The 27,978-nt window shown below is 26.9% G+C and overlaps 3 long non-coding RNA genes across 4 annotated transcripts in view; 1 reads left to right on the forward strand and 2 right to left on the reverse strand.

Moving 5' to 3' along the window:
* The window catches only part of LOC127070219 (uncharacterized), a 51,904-nt gene extending 42,516 nt beyond the window's left edge, over positions 1-9,388 (forward strand). Inside the window, exons 6-7 of the long non-coding RNA XR_007784368.1 lie at positions 4,066-5,176; positions 9,341-9,388. This is a non-coding gene — a long non-coding RNA (uncharacterized LOC127070219). The remainder of the gene's footprint in view (positions 1-4,065; positions 5,177-9,340) is intronic.
* LOC127070223 (uncharacterized) lies at positions 3-27,949 on the reverse strand. 2 transcript variants are annotated; one of them, XR_007784374.1, is made up of 3 exons: positions 27,764-27,949; positions 12,868-13,289; positions 3-339 (listed from the first exon to the last, which is right to left on the reverse strand). It is a non-coding gene; the product is annotated as an uncharacterized LOC127070223 (long non-coding RNA). The 2 variants fall into 2 exon arrangements; XR_007784375.1 differs by lacking the exon at positions 3-339 and adding an exon at positions 4,213-4,549.
* On the reverse strand, positions 14,592-19,580 carry LOC127070224 (uncharacterized). The gene is made up of 3 exons (XR_007784376.1): positions 19,051-19,580; positions 16,757-16,985; positions 14,592-14,692 (listed from the first exon to the last, which is right to left on the reverse strand). It is a non-coding gene; the product is annotated as an uncharacterized LOC127070224 (long non-coding RNA).
* Positions 27,950-27,978: the final 29 nt, after the last annotated feature.

The raw sequence follows: 27,978 nt of genomic DNA on the forward strand, positions 1-27,978 counted from the left end.
AGAATGTTTATACCATTTACTAGCTGACGTATACAAAGCAAATCTTATTACAATGTTTATATGTTTCTATATAAGCTGAAATATCTAAATACAACTTATGTTATTTACTTTCTGTCGAATATCGTATGAGATCAGTCTTTCGGCAACCACCGAGGTGGAATGTTGGAAGATCCCATACAAACATACATTTGTAAATAGATACATATGTGTATATGTACATATGTACGTAACTAGATACATAATATACACACCCACACACACATACACAAAGTATACAGTAGTCTTTCTCTTGGGTATTGCTTGAGATTTTCTTATATTGTATGGACAGTAACGAGCAACCTTTGTTCTGCAATGAGCCAAAATTAAATATCTGATATTGTTATTGATACATTATGAACTAAAAATGTTTAAATTGATTAAAAAGAAATTAATACTTGATAGAAAAAGAAAAAATTACACATTATTGAAGGGTATTTGTTATTTTCGGCATCAATTTACAATGAAATGTTTTCTATAATCCTATTGATTTTTTATTAGCAATACTTTTAATGTGTACGCATAAATGTATGTATATATATCTTTGTAATGGAACGAAATCTATTAGTTGTTTATTTTTAATTAGATATATGATTCTACTTCTCGTTAATAAACTTTACATTATTATATTGGAAGATACAATGGAAGATATCGAATTAAACTCTAATACAATCTTTTATTCGTTTGTCGTTAACGTTAAGACTTTTGATAAAAGATTTCAATACTTCGGTTAATAGTTAAAATGCCTTTCAACTGGACGTAGATAACAAAGCTCTTCACAAATGTATCAACGTAAGATGTAATACCACTGATTAAGAAATTCACTAATTATAGTCGACTATTGTCATTTTTCGATGCAAGATGTAAGTCGTATTTGCATTGATACGCAGATGAATACGTATATGATAATGTTTTTTTATAAACCCTGAGTTTATTTCTGATACAGATTGAGATATATACAGATATATATATATATATATATATGTATATATATATATATATATATATATATATATATATACATATATATTATATATTATATATAATATGTATATATATATACAGAGAGAGAGAGAGAGAGAGAGAGAGAGAGAAAGAAAGGGTAAACGAATCGAGAATTTGAATAAAACAAAGAACGATATCGAGATTAAATTGAAAAGAAACTTTGTTAGCTCTTGACAAAAAGGCATTCGATAAGGAAGCATTAGGCGTCCAAAGTACAATTATATCAAAAACCCATTCAAATTAAAGAAGATTACATATGTATCTGATTATGATACCTCATATTTCTTATTATTCATATAAAAGAAAAGAAAAAGAAAAAAAAAAACAGTTAAGAAGAATAAGAAAGAAATCTCATCTTTATTTCCCAATATCTTCAATTATGATAGATTTCTAAATACAATAAGGATAATAATAACAATAATAACAACAACAATAATATGCAGAAGAAGAAGAAGAAGAAGAATAAAGTATCTTGGTATATTCAATTTTGCTTTCTTGTTCTTATGTAGTATATGTATCTAGTACAATGTAAATTTTAATGTGGGATTTCATTTAAACGTGTCATTTAATGCGTATTATGATTAATATGCATTATTCATACACATATCAAGGTATGTGTATTTAAATGAATATAGAATTTATACCTCGTTGACAAATTAAATTTACAATATTGAAATAAGGGTGTCACGATCAGGTACACGCATCACGTTCGATCGTCGACGATCTTTCTATATATAAAATATATCGATACCAAACGATATTACATTTGTTGAAAGGCATATACGTATTACGTACATACGCGTACACGTGCATACAGAAAAATTAAGAAAAAAATAGCAAAATAGAGCGAGGAAGAGAGAGAGAGAGAGAGAGATGAAAGTTCATTGTTTACGAGGAAGGACGTCTGTCCTAACAAACGGAGTTTTCGATGAGGTCTCGTATTTTTGTATTCCTGTTGCTTTCTTTTATTTTTTGATTTTGATTAATTAACTAATTAAATTATAAAAATTTTAATATATATATATATATATATATATATATATATATATATATATATATATAATATTATTACACTGAAAGAAAAAGAGAATGTTTATACCATTTACTAGCTGACGTATACAAAGCAAATCTTATTACAATGTTTATATGTTTCTCTATAAGCTAAAATATCTAAATCCACCTTATGTTATTTACTTTCTGTCGAATATCGTATGAGATCAGTCTTTCGGCAACCACCAAGGTGGAATGTTGGAAGATCCCATATAAACATACGTTTGTAAATAGATACATATGTACATAACTAGATACATAATATACACACCCACGCACACATACACAAAGTATACAGTAGTCTTTCTCTTCGGTATTGCTTGAGATTTTCTTATATTGTATGGACAGTAACGAGCAACCTTTGTTCTGCAATGAGCCAAAATTAAATATCTGATATTGTTATTGATACATTATGAACTAAAAATGTTTAAATTGATTAAAAAGATATTAATACTTGATAGAAAAAGAAAAAATTACACATTATTGAAGGGTATTTGTTATTTTCGGCATCAAATTACAATGAAATGTTTTCTATAATCCTATTGATTTTTTATTAGCAATACTTTTAATGTGTACGCATAAATGTATGTATATATATCTTTGTAATGGAACGAAATCTATTAGTTGTTTATTTTTAATTAGATATATGATTCTACTTCTCGTTAATAAACTTTACATTATTATATTGGAAGATACAATGGAAGATATCGAATTAAACTCTAATACAATCTTTTATTAGTTTGTCGTTAACGTTAAGACTTTTGATAAAAGATTTCAATACCTCGGTTAATAGTTAAAGTGCCTTTCAACTGGCTGTAGATAACAAAGCTCTTCACAAATGTATCAACGTAAGATGTAATACCACTGATTAAGAAATTCACTAATTATAGTCGACTATTGTCATTTTTCGATGCAAGATGTAAGTCGTATTTGCATTGATACGCAGATGAATACGTATATGATAATGTTTTTTTATAAACCCTGAGTTTATTTCTGATACAGATTGAGATATATACAGATATATATATATATATATATATATATATATATATATATATATATATATATATATATTATATATAATATGTATATATATATACAGAGAGAGAAAGAGAGAGAGAGAGAGAGAGAAAGAAAGGGTAAACGAATCGAGAATTTGAATAAAACAAAGAACGATATCGAGATTAAATTGAAAAGAAACTTTGTTAGCTCTTGACAAAAAGGCATTCGATAAGGAAGCATTAGGCGTCCAAAGTACAATTATATCAAAAACCCATTCAAATTAAAGAAGATTACATATGTATCTGATTATGATACCTTATATTTCTTATTATTCATATAAAAGAAAAGAAAAAGAAAAAAAAAACAGTTAAGAAGAATAAGAAAGAAATCTCATCTTTATTTCCCAATATCTTCAATTATGATGGATTTCTAAATACAATAAGGATAATAATAACAATAATAACAACAACAATAATATGCAGAAGAAGAAGAAGAAGAAGAATAAAGTATCTTGGTATATTCAATTTTGCTTTCTTGTTCTTATGTAGTATATGTATCTAGTACAATGTAAATTTTAATGTGGGATTTCATTTAAACGTGTCATTTAATGCGTATTATGATTAATATGCATTATTCATACACATATCAAGGTATGTGTATTTAAATGAATATAGAATTTATACCTCGTTGACAAATTAAATTTACAATATTGAAATAAGGGTGTCACGATCAGGTACACGCATCACGTTCGATCGTCGACGATCTTTCTATATATAAAATATATCGATACCAAACGATATTACATTTGTTGAAAGGCATATACGTATTACGTACATACGCGTACACGTGCATACAGAAAAATTAAGAAAAAAATAGCAAAATAGAGCGAGGAAGAGAGAGAGAGAGAGAGAGATGAAAGTTCATTGTTTACGAGGAAGGATGTCTGTCCTAACAAACGGAGTTTTCGATGAGGTCTCGTATTTTTGTATTCATGTTGCTTTCTTTTATTTTTTGATTTTGATTAATTAACTAATTAAATTATAAAAATTTTAATATATATATATATATATATATATATATATATATATATATAATATTATTACACTGAAAGAAAAAGAGAATGTTTATACCATTTACTAGCTGACGTATACAAAGCAAATCTTATTACAATGTTTATATGTTTCTATATAAGCTGAAATATCTAAATACAACTTATGTTATTTACTTTCTGTCGAATATCGTATGAGATCAGTCTTTCGGCAACCACCGAGGTGGAATGTTGGAAGATCCCATACAAACATACATTTGTAAATAGATACATATGTGTATATGTACATATGTACGTAACTAGATACATAATATACACACCCACACACACATACACAAAGTATACAGTAGTCTTTCTCTTGGGTATTGCTTGAGATTTTCTTATATTGTATGGACAGTAACGAGCAACCTTTGTTCTGCAATGAGCCAAAATTAAATATCTGATATTGTTATTGATACATTATGAACTAAAAATGTTTAAATTGATTAAAAAGAAATTAATACTTGATAGAAAAAGAAAAAATTACACATTATTGAAGGGTATTTGTTATTTTCGGCATCAATTTACAATGAAATGTTTTCTATAATCCTATTGATTTTTTATTAGCAATACTTTTAATGTGTACGCATAAATGTATGTATATATATCTTTGTAATGGAACGAAATCTATTAGTTGTTTATTTTTAATTAGATATATGATTCTACTTCTCGTTAATAAACTTTACATTATTATATTGGAAGATACAATGGAAGATATCGAATTAAACTCTAATACAATCTTTTATTCGTTTGTCGTTAACGTTAAGACTTTTGATAAAAGATTTCAATACTTCGGTTAATAGTTAAAATGCCTTTCAACTGGACGTAGATAACAAAGCTCTTCACAAATGTATCAACGTAAGATGTAATACCACTGATTAAGAAATTCACTAATTATAGTCGACTATTGTCATTTTTCGATGCAAGATGTAAGTCGTATTTGCATTGATACGCAGATGAATACGTATATGATAATGTTTTTTTATAAACCCTGAGGTTATTTCTGATACAGATTGAGATATATACAGATATATATATATATATATATATGTATATATATATATATATATATATATATATATATACATATATATTATATATTATATATAATATGTATATATATATACAGAGAGAGAGAGAGAGAGAGAGAGAGAGAGAAAGAAAGGGTAAACGAATCGAGAATTTGAATAAAACAAAGAACGATATCGAGATTAAATTGAAAAGAAACTTTGTTAGCTCTTGACAAAAAGGCATTCGATAAGGAAGCATTAGGCGTCCAAAGTACAATTATATCAAAAACCCATTCAAATTAAAGAAGATTACATATGTATCTGATTATGATACCTCATATTTCTTATTATTCATATAAAAGAAAAGAAAAAGAAAAAAAAAAACAGTTAAGAAGAATAAGAAAGAAATCTCATCTTTATTTCCCAATATCTTCAATTATGATAGATTTCTAAATACAATAAGGATAATAATAACAATAATAACAACAACAATAATATGCAGAAGAAGAAGAAGAAGAAGAATAAAGTATCTTGGTATATTCAATTTTGCTTTCTTGTTCTTATGTAGTATATGTATCTAGTACAATGTAAATTTTAATGTGGGATTTCATTTAAACGTGTCATTTAATGCGTATTATGATTAATATGCATTATTCATACACATATCAAGGTATGTGTATTTAAATGAATATAGAATTTATACCTCGTTGACAAATTAAATTTACAATATTGAAATAAGGGTGTCACGATCAGGTACACGCATCACGTTCGATCGTCGACGATCTTTCTATATATAAAATATATCGATACCAAACGATATTACATTTGTTGAAAGGCATATACGTATTACGTACATACGCGTACACGTGCATACAGAAAAATTAAGAAAAAAATAGCAAAATAGAGCGAGGAAGAGAGAGAGAGAGAGAGAGATGAAAGTTCATTGTTTACGAGGAAGGACGTCTGTCCTAACAAACGGAGTTTTCGATGAGGTCTCGTATTTTTGTATTCCTGTTGCTTTCTTTTATTTTTTGATTTTGATTAATTAACTAATTAAATTATAAAAATTTTAATATATATATATATATATATATATATATATATATATAATATTATTACACTGAAAGAAAAAGAGAATGTTTATACCATTTACTAGCTGACGTATACAAAGCAAATCTTATTACAATGTTTATATGTTTCTCTATAAGCTAAAATATCTAAATCCACCTTATGTTATTTACTTTCTGTCGAATATCGTATGAGATCAGTCTTTCGGCAACCACCAAGGTGGAATGTTGGAAGATCCCATATAAACATACGTTTGTAAATAGATACATATGTACATAACTAGATACATAATATACACACCCACGCACACATACACAAAGTATACAGTAGTCTTTCTCTTCGGTATTGCTTGAGATTTTCTTATATTGTATGGACAGTAACGAGCAACCTTTGTTCTGCAATGAGCCAAAATTAAATATCTGATATTGTTATTGATACATTATGAACTAAAAATGTTTAAATTGATTAAAAAGATATTAATACTTGATAGAAAAAGAAAAAATTACACATTATTGAAGGGTATTTGTTATTTTCGGCATCAAATTACAATGAAATGTTTTCTATAATCCTATTGATTTTTTATTAGCAATACTTTTAATGTGTACGCATAAATGTATGTATATATATCTTTGTAATGGAACGAAATCTATTAGTTGTTTATTTTTAATTAGATATATGATTCTACTTCTCGTTAATAAACTTTACATTATTATATTGGAAGATACAATGGAAGATATCGAATTAAACTCTAATACAATCTTTTATTCGTTTGTCGTTAACGTTAAGACTTTTGATAAAAGATTTCAATACCTCGGTTAATAGTTAAAGTGCCTTTCAACTGGCTGTAGATAACAAAGCTCTTCACAAATGTATCAACGTAAGATGTAATACCACTGATTAAGAAATTCACTAATTATAGTCGACTATTGTCATTTTTCGATGCAAGATGTAAGTCGTATTTGCATTGATACGCAGATGAATACGTATATGATAATGTTTTTTTATAAACCCTGAGTTTATTTTTGATACAGATTGAGATATATACAGATATATATATATATATATATATATATATATATATATATATATATATATTATATATAATATGTATATATATATACAGAGAGAGAAAGAGAGAGAGAGAGAGAGAGAAAGAAAGGGTAAACGAATCGAGAATTTGAATAAAACAAAGAACGATATCGAGATTAAATTGAAAAGAAACTTTGTTAGCTCTTGACAAAAAGGCATTCGATAAGGAAGCATTAGGCGTCCAAAGTACAATTATATCAAAAACCCATTCAAATTAAAGAAGATTACATATGTATCTGATTATGATACCTTATATTTCTTATTATTCATATAAAAGAAAAGAAAAAGAAAAAAAAAAACAGTTAAGAAGAATAAGAAAGAAATCTCATCTTTATTTCCCAATATCTTCAATTATGATTGATTTCTAAATACAATAAGGATAATAATAACAATAATAACAACAACAATAATATGCAGAAGAAGAAGAAGAAGAAGAATAAAGTATCTTGGTATATTCAATTTTGCTTTCTTGTTCTTATGTAGTATATGTATCTAGTACAATGTAAATTTTAATGTGGGATTTCATTTAAACGTGTCATTTAATGCGTATTATGATTAATATGCATTATTCATACACATATCAAGGTATGTGTATTTAAATGAATATAGAATTTATACCTCGTTGACAAATTAAATTTACAATATTGAAATAAGGGTGTCACGATCAGGTACACGCATCACGTTCGATCGTCGACGATCTTTCTATATATAAAATATATCGATACCAAACGATATTACATTTGTTGAAAGTCATATACGTATTACGTACATACGCGTACACGTGCATACAGAAAAATTAAGAAAAAAATAGCAAAATAGAGCGAGGAAGAGAGAGAGAGAGAGAGAGATGAAAGTTCATTGTTTACGAGGAAGGACGTCTGTCCTAACAAACGGAGTTTTCGATGAGGTCTCGTATTTTTGTATTCCTGTTGCTTTCTTTTATTTTTTGATTTTGATTAATTAACTAATTAAATTATAAAAATTTTAATATATATATATATACATATATATATATATATAATATTATTACACTGAAAGAAAAAGAGAATGTTTATACCATTTACTAGCTGACGTATACAAAGCAAATCTTATTACAATGTTTATATGTTTCTCTATAAGCTGAAATATCTAAATCCACCTTATGTTATTTACTTTCTGTCGAATATCGTATGAGATCAGTCTTTCGGCAACCACCAAGGTGGAATGTTGGAAGATCCCATATAAACATACGTTTGTAAATAGATACATATGTACATAACTAGATACATAATATACACACCCACGCACACATACACAAAGTATATAGTAGTCTTTCCTTGGGTATTGCTTGAGATTTTCTTATATTGTATGGACAGTAACGAGCAACCTTTGTTCTGCAATGAGCCAAAATTAAATATCTGATATTGTTATTGATACATTATGAACTAAAAATGTTTAAATTGATTAAAAAGAAATTAATACTTGATAGAAAAAGAAAAAATTACACATTATTGAAGGGTATTTGTTATTTTCGGCATCAATTTACAATGAAATGTTTTCTATAATCCTATTGATTTTTTATTAGCAATACTTTTAATGTGTACGCATAAATGTATGTATATATATCTTTGTAATGGAACGAAATCTATTAGTTGTTTATTTTTAATTAGATATATGATTCTACTTCTCGTTAATAAACTTTACATTATTATATTGGAAGATACAATGGAAGATATCGAATTAAACTCTAATACAATCTTTTATTCGTTTGTCGTTAACGTTAAGACTTTTGATAAAAGATTTCAATACTTCGGTTAATAGTTAAAATGCCTTTCAACTGGACGTAGATAACAAAGCTCTTCACAAATGTATCAACGTAAGATGTAATACCACTGATTAAGAAATTCACTAATTATAGTCAACTATTGTCATTTTTCGATGCAAGATGTAAGTCGTATTTGCATTGATACGCAGATGAATACGTATATGATAATGTTTTTTTATAAACCCTGAGTTTATTTCTGATACAGATTGAGATATATACAGATATATATATATATATATATACATATATATTATATATTATATATAATATGTATATATATATACAGAGAGAGAGAGAGAGAGAGAGAGAGAGAGAGAGAGAAAGAAAGGGTAAACGAATCGAGAATTTGAATAAAACAAAGAACGATATCGAGATTAAATTGAAAAGAAACTTTGTTAGCTCTTGACAAAAAGGCATTCGATAAGGAAGCATTAGGCGTCCAAAGTACAATTATATCAAAAACCCATTCAAATTAAAGAAGATTACATATGTATCTGATTATGATACCTTATATTTCTTATTATTCATATAAAAGAAAAGAAAAAGAAAAAAAAAAACAGTTAAGAAGAATAAGAAAGAAATCTCATCTTTATTTCCCAATATCTTCAATTATGATAGATTTCTAAATACAATAAGGATAATAATAACAATAATAACAACAACAATAATATGCAGAAGAAGAAGAAGAAGAAGAATAAAGTATCTTGGTATATTCAATTTTGCTTTCTTGTTCTTATGTAGTATATGTATCTAGTACAATGTAAATTTTAATGTGGGATTTCATTTAAACGTGTCATTTAATGCGTATTATGATTAATATGCATTATTCATACACATATCAAGGTATGTGTATTTAAATGAATATAGAATTTATACCTCGTTGACAAATTAAATTTACAATATTGAAATAAGGGTGTCACGATCAGGTACACGCATCACGTTCGATCGTCGACGATCTTTCTATATATAAAATATATCGATACCAAACGATATTACATTTGTTGAAAGGCATATACGTATTACGTACATACGCGTACACGTGCATACAGAAAAATTAAGAAAAAAATAGCAAAATAGAGCGAGGAAGAGAGAGAGAGAGAGAGAGATGAAAGTTCATTGTTTACGAGGAAGGACGTCTGTCCTAACAAACGGAGTTTTCGATGAGGTCTCGTATTTTTGTATTCCTGTTGCTTTCTTTTATTTTTTGATTTTGATTAATTAACTAATTAAATTATAAAAATTTTAATATATATATATATATATATATATATATATATATATATATATATATAATATTATTACACTGAAAGAAAAAGAGAATGTTTATACCATTTACTAGCTGACGTATACAAAGCAAATCTTATTACAATGTTTATATGTTTCTATATAAGCTGAAATATCTAAATACAACTTATGTTATTTACTTTCTGTCGAATATCGTATGAGATCAGTCTTTCGGCAACCACCGAGGTGGAATGTTGGAAGATCCCATACAAACATACATTTGTAAATAGATACATATGTGTATATGTACATATGTACGTAACTAGATACATAATATACACACCCACACACACATACACAAAGTATACAGTAGTCTTTCTCTTGGGTATTGCTTGAGATTTTCTTATATTGTATGGACAGTAACGAGCAACCTTTGTTCTGCAATGAGCCAAAATTAAATATCTGATATTGTTATTGATACATTATGAACTAAAAATGTTTAAATTGATTAAAAAGAAATTAATACTTGATAGAAAAAGAAAAAATTACACATTATTGAAGGGTATTTGTTATTTTCGGCATCAATTTACAATGAAATGTTTTCTATAATCCTATTGATTTTTTATTAGCAATACTTTTAATGTGTACGCATAAATGTATGTATATATATCTTTGTAATGGAACGAAATCTATTAGTTGTTTATTTTTAATTAGATATATGATTCTACTTCTCGTTAATAAACTTTACATTATTATATTGGAAGATACAATGGAAGATATCGAATTAAACTCTAATACAATCTTTTATTCGTTTGTCGTTAACGTTAAGACTTTTGATAAAAGATTTCAATACTTCGGTTAATAGTTAAAATGCCTTTCAACTGGACGTAGATAACAAAGCTCTTCACAAATGTATCAACGTAAGATGTAATACCACTGATTAAGAAATTCACTAATTATAGTCGACTATTGTCATTTTTCGATGCAAGATGTAAGTCGTATTTGCATTGATACGCAGATGAATACGTATATGATAATGTTTTTTTATAAACCCTGAGTTTATTTCTGATACAGATTGAGATATATACAGATATATATATATATATATATATGTATATATATATATATATATATATATACATATATATTATATATTATATATAATATGTATATATATATACAGAGAGAGAGAGAGAGAGAGAGAGAGAGAGAAAGAAAGGGTAAACGAATCGAGAATTTGAATAAAACAAAGAACGATATCGAGATTAAATTGAAAAGAAACTTTGTTAGCTCTTGACAAAAAGGCATTCGATAAGGAAGCATTAGGCGTCCAAAGTACAATTATATCAAAAACCCATTCAAATTAAAGAAGATTACATATGTATCTGATTATGATACCTCATATTTCTTATTATTCATATAAAAGAAAAGAAAAAGAAAAAAAAAAACAGTTAAGAAGAATAAGAAAGAAATCTCATCTTTATTTCCCAATATCTTCAATTATGATAGATTTCTAAATACAATAAGGATAATAATAACAATAATAACAACAACAATAATATGCAGAAGAAGAAGAAGAATAAAGTATCTTGGTATATTCAATTTTGCTTTCTTGTTCTTATGTAGTATATGTATCTAGTACAATGTAAATTTTAATGTGGGATTTCATTTAAACGTGTCATTTAATGCGTATTATGATTAATATGCATTATTCATACACATATCAAGGTATGTGTATTTAAATGAATATAGAATTTATACCTCGTTGACAAATTAAATTTACAATATTGAAATAAGGGTGTCACGATCAGGTACACGCATCACGTTCGATCGTCGACGATCTTTCTATATATAAAATATATCGATACCAAACGATATTACATTTGTTGAAAGTCATATACGTATTACGTACATACGCGTACACGTGCATACAGAAAAATTAAGAAAAAAATAGCAAAATAGAGCGAGGAAGAGAGAGAGAGAGAGAGAGATGAAAGTTCATTGTTTACGAGGAAGGACGTCTGTCCTAACAAACGGAGTTTTCGATGAGGTCTCGTATTTTTGTATTCCTGTTGCTTTCTTTTATTTTTTGATTTTGATTAATTAACTAATTAAATTATAAAAATTTTAATATATATATATATAATATTATTACACTGAAAGAAAAAGAGAATGTTTATACCATTTACTAGCTGACGTATACAAAGCAAATCTTATTACAATGTTTATATGTTTCTCTATAAGCTGAAATATCTAAATCCACCTTATGTTATTTACTTTCTGTCGAATATCGTATGAGATCAGTCTTTCGGCAACCACCAAGGTGGAATGTTGGAAGATCCCATATAAACATACGTTTGTAAATAGATACATATGTACATAACTAGATACATAATATACACACCCACGCACACATACACAAAGTATACAGTAGTCTTTCTCTTCGGTATTGCTTGAGATTTTCTTATATTGTATGGACAGTAACGAGCAACCTTTGTTCTGCAATGAGCCAAAATTAAATATCTGATATTGTTATTGATACATTATGAACTAAAAATGTTTAAATTGATTAAAAAGATATTAATACTTGATAGAAAAAGAAAAAATTACACATTATTGAAGGGTATTTGTTATTTTCGGCATCAAATTACAATGAAATGTTTTCTATAATCCTATTGATTTTTTATTAGCAATACTTTTAATGTGTACGCATAAATGTATGTATATATATCTTTGTAATGGAACGAAATCTATTAGTTGTTTATTTTTAATTAGATATATGATTCTACTTCTCGTTAATAAACTTTACATTATTATATTGGAAGATACAATGGAAGATATCGAATTAAACTCTAATACAATCTTTTATTCGTTTGTCGTTAACGTTAAGACTTTTGATAAAAGATTTCAATACCTCGGTTAATAGTTAAAGTGCCTTTCAACTGGCTGTAGATAACAAAGCTCTTCACAAATGTATCAACGTAAGATGTAATACCACTGATTAAGAAATTCACTAATTATAGTCGACTATTGTCATTTTTCGATGCAAGATGTAAGTCGTATTTGCATTGATACGCAGATGAATACGTATATGATAATGTTTTTTTATAAACCCTGAGTTTATTTCTGATACAGATTGAGATATATACAGATATATATATATATATATATATATATATATATATTATATATAATATGTATATATATATACAGAGAGAGAAAGAGAGAGAGAGAGAGAGAGAAAGAAAGGGTAAACGAATCGAGAATTTGAATAAAACAAAGAACGATATCGAGATTAAATTGAAAAGAAACTTTGTTAGCTCTTGACAAAAAGGCATTCGATAAGGAAGCATTAGGCGTCCAAAGTACAATTATATCAAAAACCCATTCAAATTAAAGAAGATTACATATGTATCTGATTATGATACCTTATATTTCTTATTATTCATATAAAAGAAAAGAAAAAGAAAAAAAAAAACAGTTAAGAAGAATAAGAAAGAAATCTCATCTTTATTTCCCAATATCTTCAATTATGATAGATTTCTAAATACAATAAGGATAATAATAACAATAATAACAACAACAATAATATGCAGAAGAAGAAGAAGAAGAAGAATAAAGTATCTTGGTATATTCAATTTTGCTTTCTTGTTCTTATGTAGTATATGTATCTAGTACAATGTAAATTTTAATGTGGGATTTCATTTAAACGTGTCATTTAATGCGTATTATGATTAATATGCATTATTCATACACATATCAAGGTATGTGTATTTAAATGAATATAGAATTTATACCTCGTTGACAAATTAAATTTACAATATTGAAATAAGGGTGTCACGATCAGGTACACGCATCACGTTCGATCGTCGACGATCTTTCTATATATAAAATATATCGATACCAAACGATATTACATTTGTTGAAAGTCATATACGTATTACGTACATACGCGTACACGTGCATACAGAAAAATTAAGAAAAAAATAGCAAAATAGAGCGAGGAAGAGAGAGAGAGAGAGAGAGATGAAAGTTCATTGTTTACGAGGAAGGACGTCTGTCCTAACAAACGGAGTTTTCGATGAGGTCTCGTATTTTTGTATTCCTGTTGCTTTCTTTTATTTTTTGATTTTGATTAATTAACTAATTAAATTATAAAAATTTTAATATATATATATATACATATATATATATATATAATATTATTACACTGAAAGAAAAAGAGAATGTTTATACCATTTACTAGCTGACGTATACAAAGCAAATCTTATTACAATGTTTATATGTTTCTCTATAAGCTGAAATATCTAAATCCACCTTATGTTATTTACTTTCTGTCGAATATCGTATGAGATCAGTCTTTCGGCAACCACCAAGGTGGAATGTTGGAAGATCCCATATAAACATACGTTTGTAAATAGATACATATGTACATAACTAGATACATAATATACACACCCACGCACACATACACAAAGTATATAGTAGTCTTTCTCTTGGGTATTGCTTGAGATTTTCTTATATTGTATGGACAGTAACGAGCAACCTTTGTTCTGCAATGAGCCAAAATTAAATATCTGATATTGTTATTGATACATTATGAACTAAAAATGTTTAAATTGATTAAAAAGAAATTAATACTTGATAGAAAAAGAAAAAATTACACATTATTGAAGGGTATTTGTTATTTTCGGCATCAATTTACAATGAAATGTTTTCTATAATCCTATTGATTTTTTATTAGCAATACTTTTAATGTGTACGCATAAATGTATGTATATATATCTTTGTAATGGAACGAAATCTATTAGTTGTTTATTTTTAATTAGATATATGATTCTACTTCTCGTTAATAAACTTTACATTATTATATTGGAAGATACAATGGAAGATATCGAATTAAACTCTAATACAATCTTTTATTCGTTTGTCGTTAACGTTAAGACTTTTGATAAAAGATTTCAATACTTCGGTTAATAGTTAAAATGCCTTTCAACTGGACGTAGATAACAAAGCTCTTCACAAATGTATCAACGTAAGATGTAATACCACTGATTAAGAAATTCACTAATTATAGTCGACTATTGTCATTTTTCGATGCAAGATGTAAGTCGTATTTGCATTGATACGCAGATGAATACGTATATGATAATGTTTTTTTATAAACCCTGAGTTTATTTCTGATACAGATTGAGATATATACAGATATATATATATATATATACATATATATTATATATTATATATAATATGTATATATATATACAGAGAGAGAGAGAGAGAGAGAGAGAGAGAGAGAGAGAGAGAAAGAAAGGGTAAACGAATCGAGAATTTGAATAAAACAAAGAACGATATCGAGATTAAATTGAAAAGAAACTTTGTTAGCTCTTGACAAAAAGGCATTCGATAAGGAAGCATTAGGCGTCCAAAGTACAATTATATCAAAAACCCATTCAAATTAAAGAAGATTACATATGTATCTGATTATGATACCTTATATTTCTTATTATTCATATAAAAGAAAAGAAAAAGAAAAAAAAAACAGTTAAGAAGAATAAGAAAGAAATCTCATCTTTATTTCCCAATATCTTCAATTATGATGGATTTCTAAATACAATAAGGATAATAATAACAATAATAACAACAACAATAATATGCAGAAGAAGAAGAAGAAGAAGAATAAAGTATCTTGGTATATTCAATTTTGCTTTCTTGTTCTTATGTAGTATATGTATCTAGTACAATGTAAATTTTAATGTGGGATTTCATTTAAACGTGTCATTTAATGCGTATTATGATTAATATGCATTATTCATACACATATCAAGGTATGTGTATTTAAATGAATATAGAATTTATACCTCGTTGACAAATTAAATTTACAATATTGAAATAAGGGTGTCACGATCAGGTACACGCATCACGTTCGATCGTCGACGATCTTTCTATATATAAAATATATCGATACCAAACGATATTACATTTGTTGAAAGGCATATACGTATTACGTACATACGCGTACACGTGCATACAGAAAAATTAAGAAAAAAATAGCAAAATAGAGCGAGGAAGAGAGAGAGAGAGAGAGAGATGAAAGTTCATTGTTTACGAGGAAGGATGTCTGTCCTAACAAACGGAGTTTTCGATGAGGTCTCGTATTTTTGTATTCATGTTGCTTTCTTTTATTTTTTGATTTTGATTAATTAACTAATTAAATTATAAAAATTTTAATATATATATATATACATATATATATATATATAATATTATTACACTGAAAGAAAAAGAGAATGTTTATACCATTTACTAGCTGACGTATAGAAAGCAAATCTTATTACAATGTTTATATGTTTCTCTATAAGCTGAAATATCTAAATCCACCTTATGTTATTTACTTTCTGTCGAATATCGTATGAGATCAGTCTTTCGGCAACCACCAAGGTGGAATGTTGGAAGATCCCATATAAACATACGTTTGTAAATAGATACATATGTACATAACTAGATACATAATATACACACCCACGCACACATACACAAAGTATACAGTAGTCTTTCTCTTGGGTATTGCTTGAGATTTTCTTATATTGTATGGACAGTAACGAGCAACCTTTGTTCTGCAATGAGCCAAAGTTAAATATCTGATATTGTTATTGATACATTATGAACTAAAAATGTTTAAATTGATTAAAAAGAAATTAATACTTGATAGAAAAAGAAAAAATTACACATTATTGAAGGGTATTTGTTATTTTCGGCATCAATTTACAATGAAATGTTTTCTATAATCCTATTGATTTTTTATTAGCAATACTTTTAATGTGTACGCATAAATGTATGTATATATATCTTTGTAATGGAACGAAATCTATTAGTTGTTTATTTTTAATTAGATATATGATTCTACTTCTCGTTAATAAACTTTACATTATTATATTGGAAGATACAATGGAAGATATCGAATTAAACTCTAATACAATCTTTTATTCGTTTGTCGTTAACGTTAAGACTTTTGATAAAAGATTTCAATACTTCGGTTAATAGTTAAAATGCCTTTCAACTGGATGTAGATAACAAAGCTCTTCACAAATGTATCAACGTAAGATGTAATACCACTGATTAAGAAATTCACTAATTATAGTCGACTATTGTCATTTTTCGATGCAAGATGTAAGTCGTATTTGCATTGATACGCAGATGAATACGTATATGATAATGTTTTTTTATAAACCCTGAGTTTATTTCTGATACAGATTGAGATATATACAGATATATATATATATATATATATATATATATATATATATATATATATACATATATATTATATATTATATATTATATATATTATATATTATATATATTATATATTATACAGAGAGAGAGAGAGAGAGAGAAAGAAAGGGTAAACGAATCGAGAATTTGAATAAAACAAAGAACGATATCGAGATTAAATTGAAAAGAAACTTTGTTAGCTCTTGACAAAAAGGCATTCGATAAGGAAGCATTAGGCGTCCAAAGTACAATTATATCAAAAACCCATTCAAATTAAAGAAGATTACATATGTATCTGATTATGATACCTTATATTTCTTATTATTCATATAAAAGAAAAGAAAAAGAAAAAAAAAACAGTTAAGAAGAATAATAAAGAAATCTCATCTTTATTTCCCAATATCTTCAATTATGATATATTTCTAAATACAATAAGGATAATAATAACAATAATAACAACAACAATAATATGCAGAAGAAGAAGAAGAATAAAGTATCTTGGTATATTCAATTTTGCTTTCTTGTTCTTATGTAGTATATGTATCTAGTACAATGTAAATTTTAATGTGGGATTTCATTTAAACGTGTCATTTAATGCGTATTATGATTAATATGCATTATTCATACACATATCAAGGTATGTGTATTTAAATGAATATAGAATTTATACCTCGTTGACAAATTAAATTTACAATATTGAAATAAGGGCGTCACGATCAGGTACACGCATCACGTTCGATCGTCGACGATCTTTCTATATATAAAATATATCGATACCAAACGATATTACATTTGTTGAAAGGCATATACGTATTACGTACATACGCGTACACGTGCATACAGAAAAATTAAGAAAAAAATAGCAAAATAGAGCGAGGAAGAGAGAGAGAGAGAGAGAGATGAAAGTTCATTGTTTACGAGGAAGGACGTCTGTCCTAACAAACGGAGTTTTCGATGAGGTCTCGTATTTTTGTATTCCTGTTGCTTTCTTTTATTTTTTGATTTTGATTAATTAACTAATTAAATTATAAAAATTTTAATATATATATATATAATATTATTACACTGAAAGAAAAAGAGAATGTTTATACCATTTACTAGCTGACGTATACAAAGCAAATCTTATTACAATGTTTATATGTTTCTCTATAAGCTGAAATATCTAAATCCACCTTATGTTATTTACTTTCTGTCGAATATCGTATGAGATCAGTCTTTCGGCAACCACCAAGGTGGAATGTTGGAAGATCCCATATAAACATACGTTTGTAAATAGATACATATGTACATAACTAGATACATAATATACACACCCACGCACACATACACAAAGTATATAGTAGTCTTTCCTTGGGTATTGCTTGAGATTTTCTTATATTGTATGGACAGTAACGAGCAACCTTTGTTCTGCAATGAGCCAAAATTAAATATCTGATATTGTTATTGATACATTATGAACTAAAAATGTTTAAATTGATTAAAAAGAAATTAATACTTGATAGAAAAAGAAAAAATTACACATTATTGAAGGGTATTTGTTATTTTCGGCATCAATTTACAATGAAATGTTTTCTATAATCCTATTGATTTTTTATTAGCAATACTTTTAATGTGTACGCATAAATGTATGTATATATATCTTTGTAATGGAACGAAATCTATTAGTTGTTTATTTTTAATTAGATATATGATTCTACTTCTCGTTAATAAACTTTACATTATTATATTGGAAGGTACAATGGAAGATATCGAATTAAACTCTAATACAATCTTTTATTCGTTTGTCGTTAACGTTAAGACTTTTGATAAAAGATTTCAATACTTCGGTTAATAGTTAAAATGCCTTTCAACTGGCCGTAGATAACAAAGCTCTTCACAAATGTATCAACGTAAGATGTAATACCACTGATTAAGAAATTCACTAATTATAGTCGACTATTGTCATTTTTCGATGCAAGATGTAAGTCGTATTTGCATTGATACGCAGATGAATACGTATATGATAATGTTTTTTTATAAACCCTGAGTTTATTTCTGATACAGATTGAGATATATACAGATATATATATATATATATATATATATATATATATACATATATATTATATATTATATATAATATGTATATATATATACAGAGAGAGAGAGAGAGAGAGAGAGAGAGAGAGAGAGAAAGAAAGGGTAAACGAATCGAGAATTTGAATAAAACAAAGAACGATATCGAGATTAAATTGAAAAGAAACTTTTTTAGCTCTTGACAAAAAGGCATTCGATAAGGAAGCATTAGGCGTCCAAAGTACAATTATATCAAAAACCCATTCAAATTAAAGAAGATTACATATGTATCTGATTATGATACCTTATATTTCTTATTATTCATATAAAAGAAAAGAAAAAGAAAAAAAACAGTTAAGAAGAATAAGAAAGAAATCTCATCTTTATTTCCCAATATCTTCAATTATGATGGATTTCTAAATACAATAAGGATAATAATAACAATAATAACAACAACAATAATATGCAGAAGAAGAAGAAGAAGAAGAATAAAGTATCTTGGTATATTCAATTTTGCTTTCTTGTTCTTATGTAGTATATGTATCTAGTACAATGTAAATTTTAATGTGGGATTTCATTTAAACGTGTCATTTAATGCGTATTATGATTAATATGCATTATTCATACACATATCAAGGTATGTGTATTTAAATGAATATAGAATTTATACCTCGTTGACAAATTAAATTTACAATATTGAAATAAGGGTGTCACGATCAGGTACACGCATCACGTTCGATCGTCGACGATCTTTCTATATATAAAATATATCGATACCAAACGATATTACATTTGTTGAAAGGCATATACGTATTACGTACATACGCGTACACGTGCATACAGAAAAATTAAGAAAAAAATAGCAAAATAGAGCGAGGAAGAGAGAGAGAGAGAGAGAGAGATGAAAGTTCATTGTTTACGAGGAAGGACGTCTGTCCTAACAAACGGAGTTTTCGATGAGGTCTCGTATTTTTGTATTCCTGTTGCTTTCTTTTATTTTTTGATTTTGATTAATTAACTAATTAAATTATAAAAATTTTAATATATATATATATACATATATATATATATATATATATATATATATATATATAATATTATTACACTGAAAGAAAAAGAGAATGTTTATACCATTTACTAGCTGACGTATACAAAGCAAATCTTATTACAATGTTTATATGTTTCTCTATAAGCTGAAATATCTAAATCCACCTTATGTTATTTACTTTCTGTCGAATATCGTATGAGATCAGTCTTTCGGCAACCACCAAGGTGGAATGTTGGAAGATCCCATATAAACATACGTTTGTAAATAGATACATATGTACATAACTAGATACATAATATACACACCCACGCACACATACACAAAGTATACAGTAGTCTTTCTCTTGGGTATTGCTTGAGATTTTCTTATATTGTATGGACAGTAACGAGCAACCTTTGTTCTGCAATGAGCCAAAATTAAATATCTGATATTGTTATTGATACATTATGAACTAAAAATGTTTAAATTGATTAAAAAGATATTAATACTTGATAGAAAAAGAAAAAATTACACATTATTGAAGGGTATTTGTTATTTTCGGCATCAAATTACAATGAAATGTTTTCTATAATCCTATTGATTTTTTATTAGCAATACTTTTAATGTGTACGCATAAATGTATGTATATATATCTTTGTAATGGAACGAAATCTATTAGTTGTTTATTTTTAATTAGATATATGATTCTACTTCTCGTTAATAAACTTTACATTATTATATTGGAAGATACAATGGAAGATATCGAATTAAACTCTAATACAATCTTTTATTCGTTTGTCGTTAACGTTAAGACTTTTGATAAAAGATTTCAATACCTCGGTTAATAGTTAAAGTGCCTTTCAACTGGCCGTAGATAACAAAGCTCTTCACAAATGTATCAACGTAAGATGTAATACCACTGATTAAGAAATTCACTAATTATAGTCGACTATTGTCATTTTTCGATGCAAGATGTAAGTCGTATTTGCATTGATACGCAGATGAATACGTATATGATAATGTTTTTTTATAAACCCTGAGTTTATTTCTGATACAGATTGAGATATATACAGATATATATATATATATATATATATATATATATATATATATATATATACATATATATTATATATTATATATAATATGTATATATATATACAGAGAGAGAGAGAGAGAGAGAGAGAGAGAGAAAGAAAGGGTAAACGAATCGAGAATTTGAATAAAACAAAGAACGATATTGAGATTAAATTGAAAAGAAACTTTGTTAGCTCTTGACAAAAAGGCATTCGATAAGGAAGCATTAGGCGTCCAAAGTACACTTATATCAAAAACCCATTCAAATTAAAGAAGATTACATATGTATCTGATTATGATACCTTATATTTCTTATTATTCATATAAAAGAAAAGAAAAAGAAAAAAAAAACAGTTAAGAAGAATAAGAAAGAAATCTCATCTTTATTTCCCAATATCTTCAATTATGATATATTTCTAAATACAATAAGGATAATAATAACAATAATAACAACAACAATAATATGCAGAAGAAGAAGAAGAATAAAGTATCTTGGTATATTCAATTTTGCTTTCTTGTTCTTATGTAGTATATGTATCTAGTACAATGTAAATTTTAATGTGGGATTTCATTTAAACGTGTCATTTAATGCGTATTATGATTAATATGCATTATTCATACACATATCAAGGTATGTGTATTTAAATGAATATAGAATTTATACCTCGTTGACAAATTAAATTTACAATATTGAAATAAGGGCGTCACGATCAGGTACACGCATCACGTTCGATCGTCGACGATCTTTCTATATATAAAATATATCGATACCAAACGATATTACATTTGTTGAAAGGCATATACGTATTACGTACATACGCGTACACGTGCATACAGAAAAATTAAGAAAAAAATAGCAAAATAGAGCGAGGAAGAGAGAGAGAGAGAGAGAGATGAAAGTTCATTGTTTACGAGGAAGGACGTCTGTCCTAACAAACGGAGTTTTCGATGAGGTCTCGTATTTTTGTATTCCTGTTGCTTTCTTTTATTTTTTGATTTTGATTAATTAACTAATTAAATTATAAAAATTTTAATATATATATATATAATATTATTACACTGAAAGAAAAAGAGAATGTTTATACCATTTACTAGCTGACGTATACAAAGCAAATCTTATTACAATGTTTATATGTTTCTCTATAAGCTGAAATATCTAAATCCACCTTATGTTATTTACTTTCTGTCGAATATCGTATGAGATCAGTCTTTCGGCAACCACCAAGGTGGAATGTTGGAAGATCCCATATAAACATACGTTTGTAAATAGATACATATGTACATAACTAGATACATAATATACACACCCACGCACACATACACAAAGTATACAGTAGTCTTTCTCTTGGGTATTGCTTGAGATTTTCTTATATTGTATGGACAGTAACGAGCAACCTTTGTTCTACAATGAGCCAAAATTAAATATCTGATATTGTTATTGATACATTATGAACTAAAAATGTTTAAATTGATTAAAAAGAAATTAATACTTGATAGAAAAAGAAAAAATTACACATTATTGAAGGGTATTTGTTATTTTCGGCATCAATTTACAATGAAATGTTTTCTATAATCCTATTGATTTTTTATTAGCAATACTTTTAATGTGTACGCATAAATGTATGTATATATGTCTTTGTAATGGAACGAAATCTATTAGTTGTTTATTTTTAATTAGATATATGATTCTACTTCTCGTTAATAAACTTTACATTATTATATTGGAAGATACAATGGAAGATATCGAATTAAACTCTAATACAATCTTTTATTCGTTTGTCGTTAACGTTAAGACTTTTGATAAAAGATTTCAATACCTCGGTTAATAGTTAAAGTGCCTTTCAACTGGCCGTAGATAACAAAGCTCTTCACAAATGTATCAACGTAAGATGTAATACCACTGATTAAGAAATTCACTAATTATAGTCGACTATTGTCATTTTTCGATGCAAGATGTAAGTCGTATTTGCATTGATACGCAGATGAATACGTATATGATAATGTTTTTTTATAAACCCTGAGTTTATTTCTGATACAGATTGAGATATATACAGATATATATATATATATATATATATATATATATATATATATACATATATATTATATATTATATATAATATGTATATATATATACAGAGAGAGAGAGAGAGAGAGAGAGAGAAAGAAAGGGTAAACGAATCGAGAATTTGAATAAAACAAAGAACGATATTGAGATTAAATTGAAAAGAAACTTTGTTAGCTCTTGACAAAAAGGCATTCGATAAGGAAGCATTAGGCGTCCAAAGTACACTTATATCAAAAACCCATTCAAATTAAAGAAGATTACATATGTATCTGATTATGATACCTTATATTTCTTATTATTCATATAAAAGAAAAGAAAAAGAAAAAAAAACAGTTAAGAAGAATAAGAAAGAAATCTCATCTTTATTTCCCAATATCTTCAATTATGATGGATTTCTAAATACAATAAGGATAATAATAACAATAATAACAACAACAATAATATGCAGAAGAAGAAGAAGAAGAAGAATAAAGTATCTTGGTATATTCAATTTTGCTTTCTTGTTCTTATGTAGTATATGTATCTAGTACAATGTAAATTTTAATGTGGGATTTCATTTAAACGTGTCATTTAATGCGTATTATGATTAATATGCATTATTCATACACATATCAAGGTATGTGTATTTAAATGAATATAGAATTTATACCTCGTTGACAAATTAAATTTACAATATTGAAATAAGGGTGTCACGATCAGGTACACGCATCACGTTCGATCGTCGACGATCTTTCTATATATAAAATATATCGATACCAAACGATATTACATTTGTTGAAAGGCATATACGTATTACGTACATACGCGTACACGTGCATACAGAAAAATTAAGAAAAAAATAGCAAAATAGAGCGAGGAAGAGAGAGAGAGAGAGAGAGATGAAAGTTCATTGTTTACGAGGAAGGACGTCTGTCCTAACAAACGGAGTTTTCGATGAGGTCTCGTATTTTTGTATTCCTGTTGCTTTCTTTTATTTTTTGATTTTGATTAATTAACTAATTAAATTATAAAAATTTTAATATATATATATATACATATATATATATATATATATATATATATATATATATATAATATTATTACACTGAAAGAAAAAGAGAATGTTTATACCATTTACTAGCTGACGTATACAAAGCAAATCTTATTACAATGTTTATATGTTTCTCTATAAGCTGAAATATCTAAATCCACCTTATGTTATTTACTTTCTGTCGAATATCGTATGAGATCAGTCTTTCGGCAACCACCAAGGTGGAATGTTGGAAGATCCCATATAAACATACGTTTGTAAATAGATACATATGTACATAACTAGATACATAATATACACACCCACGCACACATACACAAAGTATACAGTAGTCTTTCTCTTGGGTATTGCTTGAGATTTTCTTATATTGTATGGACAGTAACGAGCAACCTTTGTTCTGCAATGAGCCAAAATTAAATATCTGATATTGTTATTGATACATTATGAACTAAAAATGTTTAAATTGATTAAAAAGATATTAATACTTGATAGAAAAAGAAAAAATTACACATTATTGAAGGGTATTTGTTATTTTCGGCATCAAATTACAATGAAATGTTTTCTATAATCCTATTGATTTTTTATTAGCAATACTTTTAATGTGTACGCATAAATGTATGTATATATATCTTTGTAATGGAACGAAATCTATTAGTTGTTTATTTTTAATTAGATATATGATTCTACTTCTCGTTAATAAACTTTACATTATTATATTGGAAGATACAATGGAAGATATCGAATTAAACTCTAATACAATCTTTTATTCGTTTGTCGTTAACGTTAAGACTTTTGATAAAAGATTTCAATACCTCGGTTAATAGTTAAAGTGCCTTTCAACTGGCCGTAGATAACAAAGCTCTTCACAAATGTATCAACGTAAGATGTAATACCACTGATTAAGAAATTCACTAATTATAGTCGACTATTGTCATTTTTCGATGCAAGATGTAAGTCGTATTTGCATTGATACGCAGATGAATACGTATATGATAATGTTTTTTTATAAACCCTGAGTTTATTTCTGATACAGATTGAGATATATACAGATATATATATATATATATATATATATATATATATATACATATATATTATATATTATATATAATATGTATATATATATACAGAGAGAGAGAGAGAGAGAGAGAGAGAAAGAAAGGGTAAACGAATCGAGAATTTGAATAAAACAAAGAACGATATTGAGATTAAATTGAAAAGAAACTTTGTTAGCTCTTGACAAAAAGGCATTCGATAAGGAAGCATTAGGCGTCCAAAGTACACTTATATCAAAAACCCATTCAAATTAAAGAAGATTACATATGTATCTGATTATGATACCTTATATTTCTTATTATTCATATAAAAGAAAAGAAAAAGAAAAAAAAAACAGTTAAGAAGAATAAGAAAGAAATCTCATCTTTATTTCCCAATATCTTCAATTATGATATATTTCTAAATACAATAAGGATAATAATAACAATAATAACAACAACAATAATATGCAGAAGAAGAAGAAGAATAAAGTATCTTGGTATATTCAATTTTGCTTTCTTGTTCTTATGTAGTATATGTATCTAGTACAATGTAAATTTTAATGTGGGATTTCATTTAAACGTGTCATTTAATGCGTATTATGATTAATATGCATTATTCATACACATATCAAGGTATGTGTATTTAAATGAATATAGAATTTATACCTCGTTGACAAATTAAATTTACAATATTGAAATAAGGGCGTCACGATCAGGTACACGTATCACGTTCGATCGTCGACGATCTTTCTATATATAAAATATATCGATACCAAACGATATTACATTTGTTGAAAGGCATATACGTATTACGTACATACGCGTACACGTGCATACAGAAAAATTAAGAAAAAAATAGCAAAATAGAGCGAGGAAGAGAGAGAGAGAGAGAGAGATGAAAGTTCATTGTTTACGAGGAAGGACGTCTGTCCTAACAAACGGAGTTTTCGATGAGGTCTCGTATTTTTGTATTCCTGTTGCTTTCTTTTATTTTTTGATTTTGATTAATTAACTAATTAAATTATAAAAATTTTAATATATATATATATAATATTATTACACTGAAAGAAAAAGAGAATGTTTATACCATTTACTAGCTGACGTATACAAAGCAAATCTTATTACAATGTTTATATGTTTCTCTATAAGCTGAAATATCTAAATCCACCTTATGTTATTTACTTTCTGTCGAATATCGTATGAGATCAGTCTTTCGGCAACCACCAAGGTGGAATGTTGGAAGATCCCATATAAACATACGTTTGTAAATAGATACATATGTACATAACTAGATACATAATATACACACCCACGCACACATACACAAAGTATACAGTAGTCTTTCTCTTGGGTATTGCTTGAGATTTTCTTATATTGTATGGACAGTAACGAGCAACCTTTGTTCTGCAATGAGCCAAAATTAAATATCTGATATTGTTATTGATACATTATGAACTAAAAATGTTTAAATTGATTAAAAAGAAATTAATACTTGATAGAAAAAGAAAAAATTACACATTATTGAAGGGTATTTGTTATTTTCGGCATCAAATTACAATGAAATGTTTTCTATAATCCTATTGATTTTTTATTAGCAATACTTTTAATGTGTACGCATAAATGTATGTATATATATCTTTGTAATGGAACGAAATCTATTAGTTGTTTATTTTTAATTAGATATATGATTCTACTTCTCGTTAATAAACTTTACATTATTATATTGGAAGATACAATGGAAGATATGGAATTAAACTCTAATACAATCTTTTATTCGTTTGTCGTTAACGTTAAGACTTTTGATAAAAGATTTCAATACCTCGGTTAATAGTTAAAGTGCCTTTCAACTGGCCGTAGATAACAAAGCTCTTCACAAATGTATCAACGTAAGATGTAATACCACTGATTAAGAAATTCACTAATTATAGTCGACTATTGTCATTTTTCGATGCAAGATGTAAGTCGTATTTGCATTGATACGCAGATGAATACGTATATGATAATGTTTTTTTATAAACCCTGAGTTTATTTCTG

This window comes from Vespula vulgaris, chromosome 17, assembly GCF_905475345.1.
Source record: "Vespula vulgaris chromosome 17, iyVesVulg1.1, whole genome shotgun sequence".
In the NCBI taxonomy this organism is placed as follows: Eukaryota; Metazoa; Arthropoda; class Insecta; order Hymenoptera; family Vespidae; genus Vespula; species Vespula vulgaris.